This window comes from Myxocyprinus asiaticus, chromosome 13 (assembly GCF_019703515.2).
Source record: "Myxocyprinus asiaticus isolate MX2 ecotype Aquarium Trade chromosome 13, UBuf_Myxa_2, whole genome shotgun sequence".
NCBI classification, from domain to species: domain Eukaryota; kingdom Metazoa; phylum Chordata; class Actinopteri; order Cypriniformes; family Catostomidae; genus Myxocyprinus; species Myxocyprinus asiaticus.
In genome coordinates this window covers 8021637-8045196 of record NC_059356.1, presented here as the reverse complement: position 1 = coordinate 8045196, position 23560 = coordinate 8021637, and the positions used below count along the sequence as shown (strand labels likewise).

Genomic DNA, 23560 nt, shown 5'->3' with positions numbered 1-23560 from the left:
TTAACACATACAGCAAAAAATATTTTTCATGTGTTTTCTGATGTATTATAAAAATGTTAAGATTTCAAAAAAAAAAAAATAAATAAATAAAAATAAAAATTTGACCAAAAGTATATTGTGAAAGTAAATTGTTAAATATATATATATATATATATATATATATATATATATATATATATATATATATATATAGTATGTATGTATGTATATATATATATATATATATATATATATATATATATATATATATATATATATATATATATATATATATATATATATATATATATATATATATATATATATATATATATATATATATATATATATATATATATATAATACATTAATTAATTGAATATTAATGAATTAATATACATTTTCTTGCTTTCCTTGCATTTGAAGGTTTAAACTTAATCCTTCGCCCATGCTGTTTACAACTTTTATGTTTCAAATGTATTTTATACTGTATATTTTAGGGCTGTCAATTGATTAAAATTTTCAATCGAATTAATTACATGACATGCCGATTAATTAACTGAATTAATTGCATACATCATTATTTGCTGAGAAAGACACCCAAATAAAGTTAATTCATATAAATTATGCATAATAATTCAAAAATGTATGAATATAATATGTAGGGCCTATAATAGGCTAAATATGTAACACGGATTGAAATCCAGTTTGAAATAAATTGCGTTATTGTGGCAGATTAATAAAGCATTGGTTAAACAATACACATAGTGGTTTAAGAACTCAGTATACAGTATTGTTTGTTTCATTCTGATATCATTGTACAAGCCTACAGTTGACAGCAATCTGTTTTGCATTGAGTTCGTCAATGTGTCCAGTTGTCACAGTACGCGTTCTTGCCTTCTTTCTGCACTATTTTTAATTGTCGTTCTATGTACATGTGCGTGTTTCAGACGGACGTGTTTTGAGTGTCTCGCTGGTATTCAGTGTCATAAATGTGCTTTTTTATTATGCTGTGTCAAGCTGTAGTAGTGGAAACTTTTAAGATTCCTGTATTCTTTTACTCCCACCTGTTGTTCTTCCTCAGTGTCCGGTTCTCCTTCTGGCTGCGCTGCTTGTGAAGTTTGTTGAGGCACGCTGCCACCTATTGACACGGCTCGTAAAAACAGATGTATTTCAAGCTTGTGTTTTCTTTTCTCTGCCAAATGGGAATTTTAATTAGTGATTGAACATTGTTGCCTTTTATCCTGTTGTTCGTAGCTTCACTTGCTAAGTCAAAATTTTGATTACCAAATTTTCTTTATGACTTGTGTATTGCACTCACTCAAAAAGTTGCCCACTTATGAAAGCGACTGGTATTTGACCCTTCTGCCTGTTTGGCTGCAGTGTCAGTCCTGCTGTCACTGTGTTAGGTTTGCAATGTGCTCAGTGCTTTACCGTAGAAGGCCCGATGAAGCCACAGTCAGGTACCACAGTATTAGGCATACTGCTGCTGGCTATGGGTTGACCGGTAAATCCTGTCCCAGTGTTTAAGCACAGCAAAGACCACAGGCATATATTAATATAAGTTGTCAAAATGGCTTATCTGTGATCAGGTGTGCTCTAGTGCCAATGTAAAGTTTTAAATTTCTTTGGAAAAGGTGCTGATCATGTCACAGGACAGCATGGAAAAGTGCCCCTCCTGAAACAAGCAAAACACACTTATAACTCACAAATATAGTAATGATTTTCTAAAAAAAAAAAAAAAAAAAAAGAAGAAGCTAAATTGGTAAGAAAACATGAACTAAAAATAAAGTATTATATTTCACTTTATAATATTATATTATTTTATAATTAGATTCTCGTGGCATTAGCTTAGCAACATGCTAAAGCCAAACTCTGTTAAAATCAATTGTTGAGTCCCCCATGTTCTTCATATGAGGAGCGCTATTTGTATGACAAATATTTTACGAGTTGAATGTTCCAAATCAGTCACTTATGAGATTCCATTTCAGTTAGGATGCTGCCTTAGAAGGCAGTTACCTATGTAGGCAGTAGACAGCACATAGAGCCATTGATACTCCTATTGATCTCTGGACCATAAACACTGGGTAGAGGAGGATGCAAGAGGGGGTCATGACCCCTCCAAACAGAACCAGCCAGGCCAGTCACAAAGTGTAGCCCATATCTAAATCAGGGTTCAGTAATCTATAATTTAAAGGGAGTGGCTAATTCTCCTGCTGCTAGCGGTGCTTTAAAGACACAGGAGAAAATATTGGCATTCTCGCAGAGTCAGAGTTCCCCATGTACTGCTTAACTTGGGCATTTTGATGAATTTATTTGTTTTGCAGCTGTATTCATGAACAATTGCTGCTCTTGATGCAACATGAAGTCAAAATTGAGCCTTTTTTACTTTTTATATAATGCTCATTTATTTTACCCTAGTCAATTAATGTTTACTCAGCTGGTGTGATGAATGTAAGGCTGTATAGCCTTTGACAAACTGGAGAGCAGACAGATTGCAATGCCCTGACACTGCCCACTGTGCCCCGTTGTCTCTCAGAAGGTTCTAAGCTTAAACTGAGCTTTGTACTTGGCAAAACAAAAATTTTCCACACCTACCTCTGGCTGCACGGAACAGATGGATGCAATTCCACTCCGACTGTAGACTTGCTCAAGCACAAGTGCTTGTTTTCACTTCAGTATTGCTTGTCAAAATAAATATGATTTCTGAAGTATTAATACATCTGAGCCATAATCTTAGAAGGATATGACAATGTGGTGCCATTTCCCAGTTTTAAAAAAATTGCCACCTTTATATTCATGACAATGGGTGGCGTTAGGTGTGGGCTACTGGGGTTTAAGCCCAAAATATTTTTAGAAAAGCCCTGAATGTTTTTACAATCTTTTAGGGATAGTAAAAGTACCAGTTTGTCAGTTGATATTAAAATTTAAATATACTGTAAAATGATGTAATACATTTATGTATACAAAAACCAACAGTTCTGCTTTCTGGCATTCTTGTGTTTGCGCACATGCAAGAAGAGCGCTCGTGACTCATGATTGCAGCTGTGTTTGTTGATGATCAAAATGCCTGTCTTAGTGAAATACTGGAAACTGTGCTGACATAGTCCATCCAGATGCCATAAGTATCAAACATTTAGATATGTAACCCTGAAAACAAAGAGTAATATACAGATATGCTCAAAAATGTGCAAACATAAGACACGAGCTAGGACATTTGCATTTTTGAAAACTTTTATTAACGATGCTATGAACCGCACAAACTTTGGCCAATCCAGCAACTATTTTCCCTCATAAGCACCTATTTTAGCTTGACAAGATTTCTGTCTGTTCCTAAAAACAGCTCTCATATAGCTTTCATGTGGTTTCAAAAGACTTAGAATATAGCACACAAGTCATGTGGACTAATTTGATTGTGCTTTTATGGTACTTTTATAATCTTATCTTTTCCTCAAAGAAAGACATCAAATTAAACAAATTTGAAACACACGTGGGTGAGTAAATGATGACAGAATTTCCATTTTTGGGTGAACTTACCCTTTAATATTTTATATGTAGCACACAATTAAGGATATAAGATAATTTATTGACTGACATTGGTCTTTGACAAGAAAGACAAAAATAAATGTAATAGCCATTTTTGCATAAAATGTATTAATAAGGCTTTATTGTAGCAACTCCTGTAAAATGAAGTGATGAAATTGTAACCCCTTTAAAATTAACAGGGTATTGAATATAAATTAAATGGGTGAAAATAATGTAGTAGCGTAGTATTTTATCTTTTTCTGAGCACGCATGACTTGTTCATGTTCAGTTGATCACCATCTTGCAGAGAGTGAAGAGCTATGCTCAAAACTGTGATTAATTAATTCGAAGCGAAACAATTTAAAGTGGTTTTCATACTGGGACAATTTGCTGTGGTCCGAATCTGAGCGTGATTGTTCCCGGTGCCCCCCACAGCGGTGGTCTGGTTTCCAACTCATGTATGATTCTGTCGAACCCCGGTGCTTTTACATCATCAACTTGCGCCATCACAAATGTGCACATGATGGAAAGCACACCGGGGGTCGCTATATTTGTGTGTTTGTTATTCATTTTGTGTCATTATGCACACACCAGAGTGAACGACACTTGCGCCTCTGTGCTTCGCATGCTGTAATTCAGCAGTTGTATATACCCAGGGGAAGGAGACTATATCTGATGCTCACAAACAATCTTTTTTAATTTGTTTTTATTTTATCCCTTTTTCTCCCAATTTGGAATGCCCAATTCCCACTACTTAGTAGATCCTCGTGGTGGCGCGGTTACTCACCTCAATCCGGGTGGCGGAGGACACGTCTCAGAGACACATCGGCATGTCATGTAATCCACACATCTTATCTCGTGGCTTGCTGTGCATGACACCGCAGAGACTCACAGCATGTGGAGACTCATGCTACTCTCCGCGAGCCACGCACAACTTACCACACGCCCCATTGAGAGCGAGAACCTGTGACTCTACCATCCCTAGCAACCGGGCCAATTTGATTGGAGTCACTCAGCACCCATGGATTCGAACTCGCGACTCCAGGAGTGGTAGTCAGCGTCAATACTCGCTGAGCTACCCAGGCCCCACAAACAATCTTTTTTGAGGACACAGCTGGTTGCACGCTCACTCACATGTATAAAAGGCATCTCACCTTTTCAGTGTCCCACAGTGTTTCCCTGCCACTCATGACGCACGTGTGTGTGTTTGTTTTTGTGCAACTGATGATGTCATCATGCTTAAATGGGCAAAAACGCATGCGCAAGTCATTTTACTTTCTGAACAAGTGCGGATCCGTGTACAGGTTGCTTTCTCACTCATGCGAACCGTGCCACAGTCCCAGTGCAACCAAACTCAGACCACCTCCTACAGGTAGTCTCGGGTTCGGTACCACGGTGTGCTTCCCGGTCCGCATGACAGCTTTCACATTACCAACTTTTCATGCGAACCGTGCTCTGTTTTGAACTAAACTGGCAGTGTGAAAACACCCTAAGTGTAAAGTAACTGAAAAGTGTTAAAAGAGTGTTCATAGTCAGAGGAGCTGTGAGAAAAGAAACAATTTCTTTGGGTATTTTGTTCAGACAACTCCGGTGAGTTTGTTTCCTTCTGAGTTCATCATTAAAGCATGTAGTGTGCCTAATTAACTATTTGTAACTAAAATAAGATATGTAAATATGGATTGATGTAAAAATATTTAACTATGTACATTGTAAGACAGATACAAAATGAAGACTAGTGCTTATTAAGACAGTCAAGTCACACACAAAATATGCAATACGCAACTCTGGAAACATGTAAAGCAGTATAAACAGATGCTATCCTGGAACTACAACAATTAGTGCTAGTTCTCCAGGGGCTGCTAATGATGGAACACACTTTAGGGCAGATGGCAGACTGTAAGTGTGACCTAAAATATATAACAAGACACTTGGGACTCTATTTTCATGACCGGGCTAACGACTGTGCACTTTGTCTTATCCAATTTTCATGAAAGGGCTCAGTCTAAGTGCAATTTTTGTGAAACGGCAACACACAAATGGGAGTGCTTACGCTATCTGTGGGTACTGTATATGCGCACAAACTTTGGATGTATTGAATGTTAATAAAAAGGCGCAAATTGCAATTTTTCTGAGAAATACATCTGAGAACCACATCTATTCTCTGCGCAAAGTCTAAACTCAACTCCTGCATTTGCAGTTTTGGGTTTCCACCAGCAGATGATTTCAAAGAGCTATCAATCACTTTTAATACTAGCCATTATTTGTGTGTCAGTAGATCAATATGATTAATTATACTTAAATTCTTTATAATTTAATGCAACCTACATCAAATTCATCCTGACGAGCACCACATTTTCCATGACTATTTAAGGAGTGTGTCACTCATATAGAAATATGCCTGACTTTCAACAAGGACATATTTAATTTCACAAACAAATATAAGACACAAATGGTCCATATCTCTATTCTTCTAAATGCATTGCGTACAGCCCATTTACACCACCAAATTCTAATGAATGTGGTGTCATATTGATGTTGCTTGAAAGGGAATGGAACATATAATAGGACGCAGATGCTGCAGTAACTGGAGAAGAACCTCAGGATTAAATTAAATTTGACCAATCCCATTCACGCTTTGTGCGCGCTGTTTCACCAACCCACAAACGCCTAAGACTTGGCGCATGCTTGGACAAAAATACCAAAAATGTATTGCCATGTTCACTGATTCTGACAGTCTGGATCAGCAAGAAATCTTTGGTCGACCAGCCTCTACACAATGGCTATGCTGGTCAACTAGCATGACTAGCCAAGTTCTGCTGGTGAACAGCATGGCTATAGTGGGCCACTAGCTAGACCAACACCAAATGAGCATAAACCAGCCTGAACCAGAAAGACATCCTTGGTCAACCAGCCATAAAATGACTATGCCCGACCAACACTAAATCTGTATTAACCAGCCTTGACAAGCAAGACCTCCTTGGTCAACCATCTTCAACATAGGCCACGTTGGTTGACCAGCTTGAACAGCATGGCAATAATGGTGCACTAGCTTGACCAACACCAAACATGCCAGTTTCGATAGAATGAACAGACATCCCCTCAAAATCCCTCTGTAACCCTGGGGAGACTGCACTCCAGGTGACACAGACACACAAGTTCTTAGGGCTCTGAAGCAGGTAAATCCCCACAATGCAGCAGGACCCGATGGAGTGTCGCCAAGAGTCTTGAAGGCCTGTGCTGAACAGCTGGCAGGTGCGTACACAAATTTTTTTTAAATCTCTCTCACACAAGCAAGAGTCCATTATAGTACCGGTCCCAAAAAGACCAAACACATCTACAATGAATGGCTTCAGGCCAGGCCGGTTGCCATGATGTGTTTAGAAAAGCTGGTTCTCCAATCCATAAATTCCGTGGTTCCAGACATGGTGGATGCCCTACAGTTCTCCTACCGCCTGAACAGATCGCCACTGTGTACAACTACAATTTCACATTCCGGAAACTTTGATGTGACACACAGGAGCCAAATGGCACAAGCAGACTGAAGGAAGGCAGCAGTCGACCAGCGAAGCTCGATACGAGCCTCGCACGAACAACCGCTATCACACAAAGAGAAACTTACATTAGCCCCGGGTACCAGAGCTAGCCAGTTAGCATAATATCCAACAACACATATCTTTAAAGTGAAAGCGTCTGGTACCGGCAAGGGGGCGGCCATTAGACTGTGATGTTTTTATAGTTGGCATGTAGCTGCCCTAATATACCCCACGAGTGCACGACTCCCAAAACCCACCTAATACTAAGGGGGCGTGGTACAACAAAGCAGACAGATGCACTGTTCCCGTATAAATGTAAATCTTATTTGAGTTAGAGTATAGTGTATAAAGGGATAATCACCATTATAACACAATATAACACAAATAATAAAAGCAGGGGAATAACAAAAGGAACACAGCTGTCTATCCCACTACATTATGAATGAAAGAACTTCCCTGATTCTTTCCCTAAGTTCAAAGCAAAACAAACCACATATACAGGATGTCCAGCACAGAGAGCTTAACTTGAGCTTAAAATGATTTTTTAAAAGCTTTTATGATGTGTTTATTGATATGACTTGTTGTTTCTCATCAGTCTCTTGTGCGCCTGCTGTTTGTTTTGTGCAAAACAAGCCATAAGCCAGGGCAAACTGACATTGAGCAGGTATTAGGAATGCTATCTTGTGAAAAGCCCCAAATTCTCAGCAGAGCCATGCAGCTGTTTCAAGTGTTGCAGGCACAGGTGTGTGCTTCTGACTTCATAGAGTGGGTTGAGAGAGCTTTGATGGGATGATTGTTTGTGTGGGGATAGAGTTCCCAAACCTATGCCAGAAGCTTAAAAAAAATTGGGAGCGTTGGCTTACACAGTGGGGGCATTCGTTTTATACCCATACGCCATCAACAGCGCATGCTTATAAAGTAAACAGGAAATTAAAGGGACACAATACAAGACAAGTCAATAACACTCTACTAAGCAGGTGCCATGTTGCAGCACACATGTATAAGAGTCTAACACTTCTCAATGGGAGATAATTTGGGATTTAAAACACAGCTGATGGTGCTAAGAGCATCCTCAATTCAACACTGGTTGAAAAATACTGCCTTCTGTTACATTGTTGAAGTTTTGCAATGAGAGTTTAAATATACAGCAGAATATGGCTATTCATGCATATCACAATATAATGTCCAATTTGAAAATTAGGGCTTTATTTTAGTACCCGTGAAAGGCGCAGCACTATATGCTACGACCCTGCGCTACGTCTTATCCGATTTTCGTGCGAGCGCTAAATCTGTGGGTGGGAGTGCTCTGGCCATCCGTCGGTTTACATATCGGAGGATAATGTAAATGAAATGCCGCAAATTCTAATTTGCTATTTTTGTGAGAAATAGGTCATTGTGCTTTAGACCAGTGATCCATCTGGGGGTACGCTTACCCCAGGGGGTACGTAAGCAACTTCCAGGGGGTACAGAAAAATAATTGGATTTTGTTATGTTGAACATATCAAACAAAATGTATGTCTTAAAAAAAGATAAAAAATAGGGATTAGCGATGGGTAAAAATATTGGTTTTCTTATTAAACATGACCTTCATATAAATGATGCCGATATCCATTCTTAAAATCCACAAATCAGTCTTTTAATTTACTCTATGTGAAGTTAAGCACCAAGATTCTTTCACTCTTTGTTGAGAATAACAGTTTGGTTTGACTCATACCATGTTATGTGTGTCTAAAGAAGAGATCCATGCAATTACTGTATTTTGTCATTGAATTATGTCTCTTTTAATATCCTTTCTGTTCTTTACAGTCAGTTGTTGATCAGAAACAACAATAAAGAAGCATTTAATTTCATTAGCATAATTTCATTAGTGAAATGGGTGTTAAAACAGGGCAGACAGCATGTGCAAATAAACAATGCTATCAGTGGGGACAATCATTCTTGTGTTCAACATTCTCAACCTATTTCTGGCTATATAGGTGTGAATTCTGTTTTATACATTTTATAGAATAGTGGAGGGTGACAAAAAATTATTAGGTGGAGAGAAAAAGCTGGATCAGGATATGACTAGACTTGAAACTGTGTCCCCATGGTAGAATTGCAGTGCTACCACCACACCATGGTTCAAATAACTGCTCTTGTTTTTGCCATTCACAGAGTTCTAGCTTCTTTTATTTCATAATTATTTGTTTCATTCGTTCAGAGGCGGAAAATAAATTTGATCTTCAGGCTGGGTGAAGGTTAGTGAGGAGCATGAGCTCATTGCATAACACAAATATCATCTGCAGATGGATGATGACCTATTCCAGGCACCTTTCTATTCCCTCATTGGGCCGTCCCACCGGGAGCTTTTCAAGGAAAGTGGAAGGTTATCTGAAGAAGAAAGACAGAGATGACCCAGGCTAACAGGATATTCTGATATGATCTGATTATGTGGTCACACTAGAGTTTGTGTTTCATTCACTTCTATTCATACACACACAAATTTAGTCTTTCGCTGTGTACCAAAGGTCAGCTGGTGAACTCTAACCTGCAAAATAAAGAGCAAATATTTTTTTGACCAATATCGAATCTTAACAACACAAATTGACCTCTTTGACTCAGTATAAGACATTTCTCATTATTTTTTCTTTATAATTCATTGTAAACAGAAGCCCTGTGTTGCCAGAGACTATTTAGCAGAGATGGGTCATTTCTATTAAAATGAATGGGAGAATGAATGGATGTTGAAAGGAAGTCCCGCCTTACAGGTAAAAGAGCCAATCACCTTTTAGATACAGACATCGCTTGTCAATCAACTCAAGGACACGCATCTGCATCAGCTATACAAGCCGGGAACATTTTTATTTTATTTTATTTTTTTAGCAAAATCTGAGGTAATGAAGCACAATTTATGATACAAGTGTTGTCAGATTTTACTGCTGATTTAAAATATGTTCTTTGATCATAATCTTGACCAACTGTTTTGGAGATTTTGGTCTTTCCCCATTCAAGTAGATAGGAACTGCACTTGTATGCCACTTGTTTACATACAGTAGAAAATATCTGCCAAGCCTGACCGGGAGCGTTTCAAAGATGGCTGCCACGTGAATTGACTTGCTAAAAAGACTTTGTGCGTTACACAGATTTGTGTCCTATTAAATTCAATCTAGAATGAGAATGCAACTGACTAGCCTCACCCAAAATTCCTGTTTCAATAGGAACTGGGGAAACCGCACTCAATCGAATTCACAGGGTTTTTATGACGAGGATACCATGATACACCCATACTGAGCAACCAAACCAAATGGGGGTCAACGCAAGTCTGAGTTTTGATTGTGTGCACCTGCCATTTATTTCCAGTTACTTGCATATTTCAACATGATCACACAAAAACTCGACACGTTGCTATCGAATGTTCCAGTATCCTGACCCTATTATGCCAAGTTACTCACAAGCACCATCTCTCATAAAACATTTTTTAATAATTTCAAGTGTGTTTACCTTCTCCTGTGGCTGAACCTGAGATCTGGGTTCTCATCCTGTTTTAAAACCAAGAAGGAATCGCTTTTGCATAATCAATGATGAGTTTCCTTTTCCTTCTAAAATTACATTTCAACTCCACTGACGGGTAGTTTTAGGGATGGGGTTGGGATTAAGTGGTAGAGTTAATAAAAAACACATTTTGCTTCACTGTATTACATAATTTACAGCTAAAAACAACTCTCTTTACAACTCGCTTTTGGCGCCCTTCTGTGGACATTTCACTTATAAACTGGAGCTTACATGTGCACATACATTCAAAAACACTTCCCGCTTCGACCAATGGGGGCAGTGTTTAGAATTTTGGAAAGAACAGACCAATTAAGCTTAAGAACTGTTGACCTACTGTTGTTGAATTCACAGTGAGATCAGTCATGTATTTGTAGTATTTATACCATCTAGATCTTGGTTAATTATTGGCAGTGTCTACAGTGCGATTCTGAACACTGCATTGCTGTGATTTTTGCCCATTTTCTTTTATCCTTAGATTAAACTTTTTGGATTTGTTTGCTGATTTTACTGAATGCCTGGATCTGAAGTCTACGTCTGTTCATAACTACACTGCTACATATTAAATCACATAATCCCACCAAAAAGGCAGCAAAAGCACAGCAGACTGCTGATAATCCATGCACTGCTCACTTGCCTTTGTGAGTCTGTCATCAATCTAGTTTAAAACCTGACAACCAATAACTGTGTTACTAAAACTGAATTGTAAGATTTATTGCACATTCTCAGTTGCATGCTGGTCTAAAATTATGTAACCAGTTACAGTGAGTGTCAAGTGGTCAGCATACTGTAAAGATGATCTTGACTTTGAATGTCGAATGAACCAATATAATGAATTTTGACATTTAGAGGTTTGTCCTTTAACAGTTCTCCCCTTTTCTGTTTATATTCTTATCACTTGTATGCAGGGTTGTGCTCCATTCAGAATTGAATTGAGAATGGCTTATAAAATTCCAAAACAATGACTGAGATTTCTTTGAATTCCAACTCAGGAATTGAAAGGAGACAATTAGTAAATTTAGAATTTTGTCTAATCCTGCTTGTGTGGGAATTATCTATTTTGGGAGTTTCTGCAGGAGTTGGAAGATAGAAATAACATTATGGGTTATCACTATAAAAGAATTATTTTTTTGCTGTCTGAATGGGGCTGTATGGTGTGTGCATTGAGCTTTTAACCACTCTCACACATGCGCTTATTTTAGGGAGGGGGGACGTCATGTTCCTCTGTTTTACTACCTTAAAGTGTCTATCATTTTCTCTCTCTCTCTCTCTCTCTCTCTCGGTCATAACACGAGTCTGCCCTGACTCGATGTAGAGCAGCATTCCTGTGCTGCCATTAGCTGCAATGCTAAAATTGGCACGATGACCCCTGTGAAATGTATTCTGGGAATATGTTGTCTTCTACTTTGCCTTATGGGGCCATTGCAGCAGCACGCTACATTGAGAATATCTTAGACTTGTGATAAGAAGCTCCTCTTTCCTGGATACATCATAAAAGTTACCAGCAAACAGCAGGCTTCTTCAGGTAGCATAGAGCTCAACAGAGATAAAATGTAAAGGGGATTAAAGAAAATACTGACATACTGTATCAATGTGAAAATTATGAAAAACATTAAAACCTTGCTAAAATACTTAAATGCCAAAGAATCAACTCTTTAAATTGCATTCTAATATTATTATGATATACTGTATTACTGTTAGATAATGATAATGGTTTTGTAGGGTGGTAAGCATGAACTTTAGATATCAAGGAGACATTATGCAACATTATTGCCCCTGTTCAGACACAAGTGCATCAGTGAGGTCAGACACTGATGTTGGGTGATGGGGCCTGGCTTGCAGTCAGCGTTCCAATTCATCCCAAAGGTGTTCACTGAGATTCAGGTCTAGATCTTGAGCAGGCCATTCAAGGTCTTTGTGAGCCCTTTTACTGGAGGTATTCTCTGACAGTGCCACACTGAAAGTGACTGAGCTCTTTTATTCCATTCCCCTGAAAATGTTTGTCTAAAGAGATCTTTTGGCTGTATGCTTGATTTTAAGAAATTGTTAGCAATGGGTGTATCTAAAATAGCCAAAAACCATTTATTAGAAGGGGGTGTCCACATAGTTTTTGCCAGAAAGTGCATATTTAGATTTTAGAATATACCAAAAAATGGGCAATATAAAAATAATATCTAAAATATTGTTAAATACATTTAAACATGTTAAAACATGACATATGGCCACTTCCCCAAGCATAGCTCACAGCTTAATCAACTGCATTTTTTCTAACTGACTTTAAATAATTGACAAAAGTTTGTTTAAAACATAAAAAATACATTTAAAAACAATATTTGAGTAAATGAAATACATAAATGAAATGAATAAAAGGAGCAAAATTTGATAACGTACCATTTACTGAAGACCAATTCCATTTATTAGCATATGAGGCCTCATATACATATTTTAAATTAAGAAGAATGAACATGATTAGATCTCATTGGATTTACTCATAACTGAGCTTTTTTTTAACAAACATAATAATGAGTATTTTCAGCTAATAATAAAATATACTGTATATGTCAAATGTAGATACATTTTGTGCAAAAAAAAATAAAAAAAATAAGTAAATTCAAAAAAACATTTTTTTTCAGTGTACTGTAAATACTGTATGTTTCAAATGTATTTTTGGCAAGAAAAACTTTTTTTAACATGAGATTCTGGCATTTGCTTGTTTTATCTATGGTTATCACACTGGGTGGCCACCACATGGTTGATAGGGAGGGACGATGATCCTCCTGAGGGTCACACTGGAGCCCTTCAGCACACTGGCACCATCCAAGGACACCAGAAAGAGCTTGCAGGCAACGCATCTTACGTGACACACGTGTACATGTCAGAGAATGCAAAACAAACTTATTTCTGTTCACTGGCGCTCACAATCAACATTAGTGAGTTGAAGACTATGTTCAAAACATTATACATCTGTTCTTGAGGACTATGTTTTTGGCCACCCAAACAGATTTACAGAGTAGGGGTACAATTTATATATTGTACACTTTCTAATGTATATATTGTACACTATGAGACCACTGGTGAAAATGCTTTTATTTTCCATTTTTCTAATTTAATACCTGTTTTAAGTGGAACTGGAGAATGAACATGAATATAAGAATTTCTAAGTGTTTGGTATGCCCCCCTTATGCTTTAATGACAGCACTAATGTACTATAGTTTGAATAAAAACCGGAGTGAAATTTCTCAATAAGATTATTAGGAACAAGATGTTTTTGCAGTTGAGCAAAGACAGCTTTTTTTTTTTTTATCCTTTGCCAGTTCACCACACTTCATTTGAAGACTATCTGTTTCTAATGGTTCAGTGGCTCCCTCATGTTCTGGAAGCACAAACCTTTTGGAAACTCACCTTGAGTGGCAACGACATAGAGAGACAGCAAAAGCCTTCATTTGATTTCTCAGATTTTAATCTCTGATAGAACCATCACAACAATCCTAGCAAAGTAACAATAATAATATAAAAAAATGAAATATGCCAAATCCTCCGCATTGAAAATCAGCTTCAGGTGGAGGAGAAGCTGAATAAATTAGGTTGCATGAGACACAGACATACAACCAACCTACAATAGATTTATAGATAATGTTTATGTAGAACCTGGATACAATTAGCTGGCTGCCCTAATGTAGAAATGTCATTGTGGACAAAATATCATGGAGCTTTTATTTTTGTATTGTCATGTACAGGGGAGAATCTCACAAAATCTGTGAATAAAGATGTCGGGGTCATATTTCTCTCTCTCTCTCTCTCTCTCTCTCTCTCTCTCTCTCTCAAAAAAATAAAAAAATTAGGACATTTTATTTTGCTTAAGGAAAACCTATTTTATGAATTCCCATCAGCTGTAACAATGACATAAACGAAAAACAGCTAAACTTACACCGGCAATTGTAACGCGTCAGCATGCAAACGTTTTCTCATTCGCATTGAAGTTTCTCGTGCCCACACATAAATCTGGGGATTTTTTCCCACGTAAAGGTCACTTACAGGGCTCTGTAATATTTTTAGAACATAATTTTTAGGACATAATTTCCATGAAGACTAAGCCCCGCCTTTTTTATGAAAAAATTCTTTTTGACAGGCTTTGGTGAGATTCACCCACTGACATACTGTATCAGATTTCTTCTCATAGTAGTACGTATTTCTTCCAACATGGGGCCTCTCTGTGCTGAAACATACCTACATGTGGACTTGTGTGTCTGTGTGTCAACATTGTGGGTCACTTACGCCCTCTGCCTGCTCCAAATCTCCTACAAAAACAAAACATCCAGAGTCAACACAGCTGTAGTGGAAAAGTCATGAATATTTAATAGCTACAACAGTTTTGATATGACCAAAAATTGTATATATATATATTACATAACCATGCAGTAATGATAGTTTAATAGGTAATCTAGTCAATTAAAATCTTTACCAATGAAAGTTGATCTTGATGGACGCAAACCATAGGATATGATTATTCATAACAAAGGAAAAGGTGCAAAACAGAGGACTGCTGGCATTGGTGCAAAACAGCTTCACATTATGTAACACTGAAAAAAATAAGTAAAACTAATATAATACAACAAATAGTTCCAACTCTAAAGAACAACTCAAAAGAGTAATACAATATAATTATGATTGGATGAACTAAATTCGAAGCCATTCTAAAACACCTGATATGCATACCTGCAAGCTTAAAAAGGGTGACTTTCATGAAATAACTGCCAAACAGTGAGTGATTCTATCTCAGACATTATAAAATGCTTACTAACACTTATTCAACATTAGTAACACCATTCTTTTGACATCATTGTGACAAGGAAAGTGACAACACGACTCTGCAGTAATGAATATTAACACAAAATGGATTGTGGCAAAATGACATTTATTGACATATTCATTGTGACATAAAATATGAATTACGAGTTTTTTTTTCTCCTTAATATAAGTATGAATAAGTGTATTTATTAAACATTTATTACATGTAAGTTAAAATGGCTCAATATTTGGTAAATATTGCATTAAAGTTGCCTTTTTTAATCCATTTTGTTATAACTGCATATCAATATTTTAAACAGTATAACTAATATAATACAACAAATAGTTCCAACTCTAGAGAACAACTCAGTTAAAAACAAAAAACTTAAGAGTTATACAATATAAATATGATTGGATGAACCAAATTTGAAGCCATTCTAAAACAGCTGATATGCATACCTGCAAGCTGAATCCTATATTAATGCACAAAATGGTAACACTTTACATTTATGTTCTCTTTGTTAAGGGTTTATAAAGGAGTTTATAAATGACTAATAATTCATGTAAAAATGCACAATCAATTAATGATATATGGTTATAACAACATGCATAAAAAGGGTGACTTTCATGAAATAACTGCCAAATAGTGAGCGATTTTATCTCAGACATTATAAATGCTTAATAACACTTATTCAGCTCTAGTAACACTGTTCTTTTGACATCAACGTGACAAGGAAAATGACAACACAAGTGAGTCAAGACACTGCAGTTATGAATATTAACACAAAGCAGACTTAAGCAAAATGACATTTTTTGCTGCATTGTGACATGCATTATGAATCTGAATAAGTTCATTTATTAAACATTTATAACATGTAAGTTAAAATGGCTCAATATTTGGTAATTATTGCATGAAAGTAGTCCTTTTTATTTATTTTCTTATAACTGCACATCAATGATTTATAATGCATTTGTAAATGACTTATTAATCTTTAATGAACCCCTTTATAAAGTCTTAACAAATGGAATATTAATGCAAAGTGTTGTCAACTAAATTGTGACACTATTACCTTTCAGCAATGAAGCTTTTTATACTAAACACCCGATGGTGATGCACTTTGCAGAGTATGCTACAGTTTTCTGCTTATTGTTGGATTTTTTATTTATTTACACAGCAGATATAACGTGGAATAGCAGAATCTCTACTGGTTGACACAATTCTACTGTTTTTCAGTATATTCCATCATACCGCCAAGCCCTTCTTCAACCCAACTTCCTGAACCAAGTCCAATCAACTCCCAACGAACAGGAGTGCAGCACCTGCTTCTGGCTTATCGCATTAGTGCCATCCTAACATGCCCGTTTAAGTAATCTATTTCCCTGCAGATGCAGCTGTTGTTTGGTAATATGTGGCCATGCCAAAACCCATTACAGGGTGACCTCCTCTGTATTACAGTATTGTCTCACACGCATACCACAATGATTAGCAACAAGTCTTAATATTAATCAACTGGGGAAAAGGGGCTGTGGAGTGTTTATTTGCACTGAGGAAACAATAGGCAACTTAATGTGTTGTCTGGGCTGAGGAATTAAGGCTCCAGGGCCCACTGTGAAAACAGGGCAGAAAATAAACACCTGGCATCTCAGCCATGATGAAAACACTACACATTCGTTAACAATGTTGATGTGTTTACACCACCCAGCTGTTTTATTACCTGTTACGATCACACTTAGAGGGGAGGGTTCTGATTGGCTGATGTGCTTGAATGTGTGAGATTCAAACAGTTGAGCTAACCTGGTGTGGACACCTGGACCTCTGTGTGCTGGACAATGTTTCAGACTCTGTAGCTTTCTTCACTGGGACTTCTAATAGAAGTATGGACAATTATACCTTTTATTACATTGCAGAAGATAGCACAGAACTTGCATTATAAGCACAGCCGACAGAAAACAAGACATGTGCCGTGTGACATGACAATAGTAAAGTGGCTCTGATGCAGCATTTTATTTACACAGAAGAAAAGACTAAAACCTTAAACATACTGTATTTTGTTGACTTGCAACCACTGATATTAGCTTTTGCAAATGCAAGTCTGGTGTATAATCCGCAAATTGTTTGAGTACCAAGTCTTATTCAATTTCCAGATTTAATCATATTTTTGTAATTATTCCATTTGGAGGATTTATTGACATTTGAAGACCATTGGAGATCTTGTAACTCACCTCTGCTGGGATCCACATCCTGTGGGTGAACCAGCTCAGAGTCCTCCTCACTTTGATCTTCAGATTCTAGTGTAACAGCAAGCACAGCATGTCATCAGATGAACACATGTACCACAGAGGAATATACCTGTTTAAATTATGTTTTGCACATACCTGAACCAGATACATTTTCACTCCAGACATTCCTGCCCATCACACATGGAGTTCCTGTGAGCCAGAAACAAATAAGGTAAACTGCCATCAGCTAACTGACTTTTTAAATGTGGTATGCTTGTGTTTTATTCAGTGGGAGAGTTCAGCATTCGGTGCAAGGGCAAGAACGAAATATAGACCAAACCTAACCTAAACCAACTCAACCCAAACTAACCTGATCTAACACAACATAACCTAACCTGATTAAACCTGACTTGACCTAACCTAACCTAACACAGCACAATGCAACCAAACCTAATCTAACCTAACATAACACAACCTAATTAAACCAAACAGAGCACAAAACAAAAAAACTCGACCTGACCTGCACAACATGAGATTGTTATAAAAACATGAAAAATTACAACACATTTACACTGCACAAGAGATCACCATACAAACATAAAGAATTAAAACACATGATTTACACAGCACAAGGAATCACTGTACAATTATGAAGAAATGAAGGAGATTTACACAGCAAGAAGAAACTCACGAGAGCTCACGAGGACTGCTGGAAACAAATTCTGAATGTGATAAAGATATAATGTGTAAGTGAATTCATATAGGTCCACAACAAGTACACACAGACTTAATAATTTGAATAGCTTAAAAACATTATTTAAAATATAAAAGCTTTTATATTAATTTTAATTGAAATCTTAAAATAATTTAATACTATTACAAATTAATATTGGCTTCTAATGAATAATTAAAAAGTGAGCACCCTGAATACTGTATGCAATAATTGGTATGCAGTAATAAGACGTATTTGTTCTTTTTTTATATAAACATTTTGTGTACCGCTTATATTGAACTTCAAGTGAAATACTAGTCCATAAGACAAAGCGGTTTGGGTGGCATTCATCCCTTTTTAGAGCCATCTTGTGGAGCGATTAAGCTTTTAATATTCTTTTGGCTGGTATATTATTAATTCCAGCAATGACTGATGTATTTTGTAATTAATATTTATATTATATTTTCATAGATATTATATATGTTATGGCTAGAGTAGGTAAATGAAAAACAATTATAACGTATTTAAATAAAATATAGGCCTTCATCTGCTGAAAATCTATATTTAGACTTCTAGTCAATTTTGTGGATTTCTAAGGTTTTTCTCTGTAAAATGTGGTTTACGAGATATGGGAGAGTAACTGCACTGTTTTATATTGTACATATTAATTTCTGTAAATTATGTTACATATTGTACTGTATATTGTATTATGGAGCATCACTGACAAAATTAATAAGACATATAAAATGATAAGAAACTAAAATCAAAACACGATTAGCCTTTAATTACCAAAGAGTGTTTGCAAATACAGTATGTGCTAAAAATTTAAAATAATTACTCATCAGTGACATTGCTTCTTTCCAGTCAAATACAAAAATAAAAAGGCAGTAGACTTCCACAGACAGGTTCTAGAAGTAAAAATCCCATTCAGTTCTCCATAAAAAATCTTTAACAATAATGTATAAACCTTTCAAGACTGAACAACCATGAGCTCAGAGGTTTTTGGAAGCCACCAGTCCGTGTGATTTGAACTTTTTTCTTAAATCCAAGTCATTGTTTCCATGAAAATGAAAACTGCTCCAAATGAGCTCAGTAACAACCGACTACTGCCACGATGCATTGTGAATGATGTAATTAAAGGAGCATTTGTGACATAATGTTGATTACTACAAAAATTAATTTCGACTCGTCCCTCCTTTTCTTTAAAAAAAGCAAAAATAAAATGGTGCAGTGAGGCACATACAATGAAAGAGAATGGGGTCGATTTTTGGAGGGTTTAAACACAGAAATGTGAAGCTTATAATTTTATAAAAATACATGAATTCTTCTGGTAAAACTCATGTATTATTTGAGCTGTAAAGTTGTTTAAATTGTCACTTTTACAGTAATTATAGGGTTTTAGGATTTGTTGACATTACAACGTCATGGTACTGAAGTTGTAAAATTGGCTATAACTTTACACAGAAAAGGTTAGTAAGTGATTTCCTCACACTAGAATCATGTTAACACGCATATTGTTTACATCTTGTGGCTATACTTTTGAAAAAGTGAGTATTTTAATGTTCAAAAATTGGCCAAAATTTACTTAAAAGAAAAGGAGGGACGAATTGAAATCAATTTTTGTGGTAATCAACATTATGCCACAAATGCTGTCAATTGAGCTTAACTTGTATTGAACCCGGAATATTCTCCTTACATTCTCAAACATATTATGTGTTTATATATATTTACGTAAGTCAACTCTAAAATCACATTTATCCCCATTCTGATGGTTGTTGTGAACATTAACTGAAGCTCCTGACCCATATCTGAATGATTTTATACATTACACTGCTGCCACACGATTGGCTGATTAGATAATCGAATGAATAATAGGTGTACAGGTGTACCTAATAAAGTGGTCGGTGAGTGTATATATAAATATTTTGGGAAAAAATTCAAAAATATTGTATTGTATAACCAATAGCTATAGTCAACTATAAGTCGATAGTTTGAATGTACCATCGTATTTTAACAATCTTGTGCCTTTGTCTTTTTTCCAATGTCCAAACTTTGCTTCAAATGAAAATTTTAATGTTGTGATTCATCTCAGAGATGTTTGGTTTGGTTCATGGCTTAGGTTCAAATATGACAGCATGGTCATTGCTGTTTTTTGTTAATTTTAGTTTTAGTTTATTTTGAGTTTAAATGTATTCATTTAGTTTACATGAAAAAATTATTCAAAATGATTAAAAGAAACTCTTTATTTATTTGTTTATTTATATGTAAATTATATGTTGTTCTTAGTCTGATGTGTAAATTTCTCACCCGTAAATTGGCGGTGGACAATGTGGCTGTTCAGTACAGCAGTGTTAAGGAGGTGAAAGAAGACTTTCTTGTACCATTTGGTGGTTTTTCTGGTACAATCAAGAAAGCCTTTCATCATGTCAGGCTTGTCCACTGCCCCCATCTTTTTGTTATATTCCAGCACACAGAGAGGCTTCATCTTTCTTTCTCCGGTGATGCGATCGACCTTTCCGGTGGCTGACATGGTGGATGGGTGGACCGTGGTAAGAAGGTGAACATCCCTCTTGTCATGCCATTTCACTGCCAGTTGTGTTTCATTTTCTTTACATTCAACCTGGCCCTTTGTCATTTTGCAGGTGAATGTTGGCATTCCCGTCCTGTTGGCTCGTACAGTCCCACAAGCTCCTGTGTTCAGGGACAGGAGGTGCTGGAACAGTGTGGGACTACTGTACCAGTTGTCCACGAATACAATGTGACCCTTTTTCAAGTATGGGGCCAGTAATGTCATGACAACATACCTAGAGATTCCAAGGCCTTCATAGCGCTGGATGTCGGTGGTGGATCCTGTGTATATGATCATGTCCAGCACGTAACCGGTGAGCACATCACATAACACAAAAAATTTGACCCCAAATCTGTGGTGTTTAGTTGGCATGTACTGGCAAAATGCCAGCCTACCCTTGAATTTCATCAGAGAAGATGTGACGAAAGGATGACGTGAAAGCAGTGAATATTTCTGATTTTTTGCAGGGGGTCGTTGATGTTTGCCATCACATTGTTGAAGTGTAGGCAGCAGAGGAGCATAAGGAAGCAGTCCTGGGAAAACGAAGACCCGAAAAATGGTGTCAGGAGCATGGGGTCTGTACTCCAGTAATCACGAAGTGAGTTTTTTTTCACAATTCCCGTTAGGAGCACTGCCACCATGAATGTGTTCATTTCCTGAGCATTTGTTGGAACCTACTTTGCAATCTTCCCTTTCACTTTAGGTGGTGTTTTCTCCTGCAGCTCTGAGGCATAGCGGTTTGTTTCCTCAACAATTTCCTCAATTAGTTCCTCAGTAAGGAACATCTTAAAACATTGGACTTCACTGGGGAATTCTGGAGGGTCTTGCACGCTGCACGTCCGGTCATCAAAAGCAACCCCAGGTCCAGGAGGGTTAAAAATTGCTGGTAGCACTCCACCAGGAAGAGCTTGCCTCCTCCACCTCCCTTGTGTTTGCAGGCGTAGGAGCAGTGGCTGAGGCATCTTCATCCTCAGCGTCAAGGGCTTGGAGGTGGGGGGGGGGTGGTTGGGCATCTGCTCATCTGTGTCACTTCCCTCATTGTCAAAATCTCCCTCCTTCTCATCAGAATTAAAAAAATATTTCTCTGATCTCCTCATCCATAAATTGTTTCTTTTTAAAGAAGACATCTTTTTCTGTGGCAATTGTGTAAATAAAACTGTAAATAAATCAAATTAACTTGTGTGTGTGTAAAATAGATGTTGAGCTCTGATGGAAGTCTGAGGTAAAAGTGACGCGCTGTGATGTCACTTGTCACCAGGAGAAAGGGAAGACTAGTGGTAGGCTATGGCCATAGCCATGATTTTTTTTTTTTTTTTACTTTTTTTAAATTGCAGTGCAGGCCTGTTTGATCATATATATTTATACACAGATTCACAATTAAAACTAATTAACAACATAATATGTTTCATGTGAATAAAACATTGCGTTTTAAAGGTCATTGTTTTTCTCGCTGTTGTCATAGACACGAGTGTGTAGATATGTGCTGGAAACTTGTTCTAATACTTCTGTGTTATTTAAATACAATAAACATATCCTGTGGTTGAAAAGACTGTTCAAGCAGCTGTTTTAGACGTAAATGACAAGCATTTCACCAGTCACTCTCTATAGCAATGGCAGCTATACAGCAACGCGAAAGCAGATTTGGTGAGTTTACCATCTAATTTTGCTGCTATTATACACAGTGTGGATATGGACAGTAAACTTGTATTCTGTGTGTGTTTGAATGCATGTAACATAAAATAAACATTTCCTGTGGTTAAAAAGACTGTTCAAGCAGCTGTTTTAGACATCTAAATGATGTGCTTAGCCAGTCTCTTTCTATGTAGCAGCTAAGCAGTACAACAGCTGATATGGTTAGTTTCTCAGTTAGTTTTGCACGGTTATACACTGTGTGGATTGAGCAGTAAATTTGTATTCTTCTGTGTTAGTTTGAATGCCTGTAACATAAAATAAACATCCTGTGGTTGAAAAGATTGTTCAAGCAGCTGTTTTAGGCATGTAAATGGAATTGCTTATTCAGTCCCGCTCTGTAGCAGCAGCAGATAAACAGCGGGAAAGCAGATTTGAATTTTAAAATTTGCCAGTTGATGATGTTAGACACGAACGTTCTAATCAAACCAGTGTGATGGTACGCCCCAGGGACCACTGGAATGAACGAACCAGTGTGATCTTACGTGCGAAAGGGTTAATAATGATGTGCCCCACCAAGTAAAGTCATGACATAATGATGCATTAAGAAGTCATGGGTTCATGGGTAGTTAATAATGAGTTAATAATGATGTGCCCCACCAAGTAAAGTCATGACATGATGATGCATTAAGAAGTCATGGGTTCATGGCTAGTTAATAATGAGTTTAATGGTACACATGCACTAAAGTGATCCTTACCCTTTTGCACCAGTGAAATAAAGACCAAGATTTCTTTAAAGATCTGCTTATTTGAAAATACAAATCCACCAGCATATATGACATTAAATGTTGTGTTTTTTTTTTTTAAGGGAAAAACACCTTTAATGTGAAGAAAAAAAACCAATATTGAAAGTCAAGTGTCAATCTTCCACCAAGATGCTTTAAATGAATAAAATCTCTTGTGAAACATATACAGACTCAAAAGAAAATCCAAACATACCTGTTAAGACATACAAGACATTTTAAATGATTTATAAGGTGTTTTTCGTCTCTCTCTCTCTATATCTCCTGATGTCAA

General features: G+C 36.8%; 1 long non-coding RNA gene across 1 annotated transcript in view; it reads left to right on the top strand.

Annotated features, from left to right (window-relative positions):
- LOC127450444 (uncharacterized) overlaps positions 1–20790 on the top strand; it is a 31379-nt gene extending 10589 nt beyond the window's left edge. The window contains exons 2-3 of the long non-coding RNA XR_007898996.1: positions 17756–17805; positions 20753–20790. This is a non-coding gene — a long non-coding RNA (uncharacterized LOC127450444). The remainder of the gene's footprint in view (positions 1–17755; positions 17806–20752) is intronic.
- The last annotated feature ends 2770 nt before the right edge of the window (positions 20791–23560 follow it).